Here is a 4532-nt window from a genome sequence, read left to right on the forward strand (position 1 = left end):
CGCGTTCGGCTCCGCGCTGCTTTAGTAGTACCGACTCACTGTCCATTCACAAAGACATACTAACTATAGAATAAATAAATAAATAAATGTTAAACTACTCTTACCTTTCACAGAATCCACATTCGACACATACACGAGTGTGCGTACTTGCGGGGTTGCGCGCGCGCATACACACACGCGCGCGCAAACACTTTCTTTCTTCCCCCTCTCTCTCTCTTTCAAACATTCTTACTAATTCCCACATGAATATAAAATCTGTAATCTAGAAGACAGAAAGCCCTGGACTAGAGAGGGTATGTCTTTGATGAGGTCACGAATGAAGATGAAAAAACTCTGGCGAAGTTAACTGATTGATTTACCTAAGGATTAATTTTTAAAATCGATTAGTTAATTGGTTAAATGGTTAGACTTGCTGACTAATAATTCAAAAAAGTGAAACAGAAGCAGTGTGTGTAGTTGTATTGGCATTATGACCCTCCAAAGGTACCACAAAATAGTACGAAATCAGTCTTTCTAATTAACCAGATAGAGTTTCTTTAGATGTTTTCGTGTTATGTTCGTTAGTTGAATTACTGGAAAAGTAACCATCAATTTGAATCCATTCAAGTACCAATTTATTTACGGCTTCAATTTCTTTTTTTTTTCCTCTTCTTCTGTATTATCTATCTACGGTTCATAGTTGATGTAGTAATACCTATTTTTATATCAAAGCGCTTCTTTCTAATTATTTCAGCTAAACCCACCTCTCTACAGATTATAAATAAGAAGAAAGAAAAAAATACTCCCGTATATTTTTACATCATTAGTAAAATTTAAACGTATAATTTCAATCCCTCCTACAATAAAAATAAACTTACGACGATAAAAGAACTTTTAATTCTTTTCTTATCAAGAAACTGAACAGCTTTTCTTTAAGAATTCTATATTTAAGCAAACATTGCGAATGAATAGACGGTACGACGGTGACTTTACAGTATGACTACGCCCTTAACAGACAGAAGTCACATCAACATGGCGGAAATATTTCGTATTACAAGGTTAAAGAACGTCTTGTTACTTGTTTTTCTATTTGTCTACATTTATCGCTGTTCTCAGCAGGTTTTTAATTTCTTTTTCTGACACATTATGTTACCAATATTGAAACAAAACAACAAACAAAAAAGCAGTCAGTTCGGATGTTATTTTAACCGCCAACATCAACCTTCGTTCTATTGTCTGAAAACCCACTCAATCTGAAGCAATGTCATCACTTATACATTTTACTGCTTGTGTTTCCCTTATCAGAATTGTTTTCATACAAATCAAAACGAAATCGCTCAAAACATCATGAAAACAGACCCGTCTGTCTTGTCTGCTGTCTGTTCCATTTCTGGAAAAAAATTCTTCTGCCTTTACTAGATCCTCCCCCACCAGAATCAACACCGCCACCATCATCATACTCAGCGAACTTTCGCGGCTTTACCATTGCTACGGTATTGACTCACATGGAAACCAGATTCTCTCGAAACGTGTTTCAGTCTTGCTAAGTATAGTTTCACACTTAACACAGCATATTTCCAACTGTTTATCTTCCTGCATTCTTTCTTAGTACTTTTCATGTCTAACATTTTCTAAATGAACATCTCGACCGTCAATTTACAAGTTGTTTATAATAATAGCATAATGGCTGATGCAAACGTCAAAACAAAAGTAGATGCCTGCCTGTTGAGGACATGGTTAGAAACAGGCTCAAGGAGTCATAACTGATTTTAGTAGACATGGATAAAATTAATCTCAAGGTGGGATAGATGAACTAAAGAAGGAATGCCCTCAAGATGTGACAGCTGTACACTGGAAGAAATAGCCTAAACTGTATTAGTTGGCTATAGTTGAGATTAGCAGCAATAGGCTCATGGTGTGAAAGCTGGCTATAATGGACATTTGTAGCAATAGGCTCATGGTGTGAAAGCTGGCTATAATGGACATTTGTAGCAATAGGCTCATGGTGTGAAAGCTGGCTATAATGGACATTTTTCTTTTCTATTTGTTTCAGTCATTCAACTGCAGCCTTGCTGAGGAATTTTTTCTCAGCTGTATCAACCTCAGTACTTATTGTTAAAGCCTGATACTTATTCTTTCAGTCCCTTTCGTTGAACCTCTAAGTTATGGGGATGTAAACACTCCAGCACCAATTGTAAAGCAGTGGTGAGGGGACAAGCACAGACACAAAGACACGCACATGTATACACATATATATATATATATATATATATATATATACGATGGGCTTCTTTCAGTTTCTGTCTACCAAATCCACTCACATGGCTTGGCCTGAGGCTATAGTGGAAGATACTTGCCCAAGATGCCACACAGTGGGACTGAACCTGGAACCAAGTGGTTGGGAGGCAAGTTTCTTACCACTCAACCTCACCTGCCCCTGTAGAAACAGGCTCAAGATGTGATCACTGGCTGTAGTGGACATTAGTAGAAATAAGCTCAAAGTATGATAGCTGAGGAGCACTCAGCCAGTATGCATTATAGTTCAAGAACTAGACAGTTTGAATTATCAAACAGTTGTGTGAATTTAGCTATGTAGTTCAGGGTGGGGAAAACCCCGTGAACCTATTTTATTGTGCCTGCAGGCTGGTATACTTGTATGTACAAAATATAACTTTTTCAATTATAAAATTTATACAATATTTATATGTCAATTTGTGACATAGGTCACATTTCTACTATGACTTAAAACGGTTAGAATCGAACAGAAATCATCCGGTAATTGCCATTTGAATGGAAATTTTGTTTTCTCTATAATACACATATTGTTAGGTTTGTACCACCCCCTTGAGACCCAACTACACTCTAGCTGGAAAAAATAGAATGCCTCATAGGTAATAGAAACGTCCTAAATTCAATGGCGGCGTTAATGAAGATGTTACGCGTTAATTTAATGTGTTAAACTTATCTTTATTAATGTAAATTGAATTATACATAGGTATTCTTTTATTTGTTTCAGTCACTTGACTACGGCCATGCTGGAGCACCGCCTTTAGTCAAACAAATCGACCCCAGGACTTATTCTTTGTAAACCAAGTACTTATTCTATCGGTCTCTTTTGCTGAACCGCTAAGTTACAGGGACATAAACACACCACCATCGGTTGTCAAGCGATGGTGGGGGACAGACACACACACACACATATATGTCTACATGAGTTAGAGGTTAAGCAACCATCTAAGGGATAATAAATATCCAATATACTATTAGATGTATACCTACGTATTTATATCCAATTGCTTACTCTTGCAGAGCAATATCGCAATTGAATTCTAGGTATGAGTGGGGGTAAAACAGAAACTTACCCAGAATGTATAAGGCAAATAAGAAAATGGAGAGGATAATCAATCGACAAACGTCAGCCTGTAGACATTCGTTTATATCTGTCTATTAATTGATTACAATCATATGTATAAGTCATCAAAATGAACCAATGAAATAAGCAAATAAACAAGTAAATAAATAGATAAATGAAGATAAACACATGTGGCGCGTAAAAAGCACCGTTTGAGCACGATCGTTTCCAGCTTTGCTTTACTGGCACTCGTGCCAGTGGCATGTGAACAAAACATTGGACTGACTCCTGTGCAGGTGGCACGTAAAAAAACACCATTTGAGCATGGCTGTTGCCAATACCACCGGACTGGCTCTCGTGCCAGTGGCACGTAAAAAGCACCCACTACACTCTCGGAGTGGTTGGCATTAGGAAGGGCATCCAGCTGTAGAAACCTTGTCAAATCAGGTTAGAGCCTGGTGTAGCCATCTGGTTCACCAGTCCTCTGTCAAATCGTCCAACCCATGCTAGCATGGAAAGCGGACATTAAATGATGATGAATAAGAATGAGTGAACAAATACTAAACTCTTACAGCTGATTCTACTATGGGGTTACCCATTCTGCCAAGTTTTCCACAGAGTAGAAACAGCTTAGAGTTTTTACACTCATTTATTATTATTCATTTGTTTATTTATCTATTAATTTACTTGTTTATTTGCTTATTTCATTGGTTCATTTTGATTACTTATACATATGATTGTAATCAATTAATAAAGAGATATAAACGAATGTCTACAGGCTGACGTTGGTCAATTGATTATCCTCTCCATTTTCTTATTTGCCGTTTATATATATATATATGTATGTATATATATATGCTACTGGTAACATGTAATCCAGTACAACCTGTTGCATGGTCGGGTCGTCGGCGACTAAACTGGCAACCCCACCAGGCTTGCTTGGTGAGGAGGGTGTTGTTGGACACCCTGCAGGACGAAAAATAAGACCTGTCAAAGGGCGGATGAACTCCTGAACAGTCAACGACCATCCAACAAAATGTCTGTAAATATGTATATATATATATATATATGTATGGGTGTGTATATGTGTGTGAATGTCTGTAAATATGTATATATGAATAATTTTAATTTTATATATATACTATTTTTTATCTTTTATATTTTATTTATATATATATATTTTTTATTTTTTTATTTATTT

This window comes from Octopus bimaculoides, chromosome 1 (genome assembly GCF_001194135.2).
Source record: "Octopus bimaculoides isolate UCB-OBI-ISO-001 chromosome 1, ASM119413v2, whole genome shotgun sequence".
In the NCBI taxonomy this organism is placed as follows: Eukaryota; Metazoa; Mollusca; class Cephalopoda; order Octopoda; family Octopodidae; genus Octopus; species Octopus bimaculoides.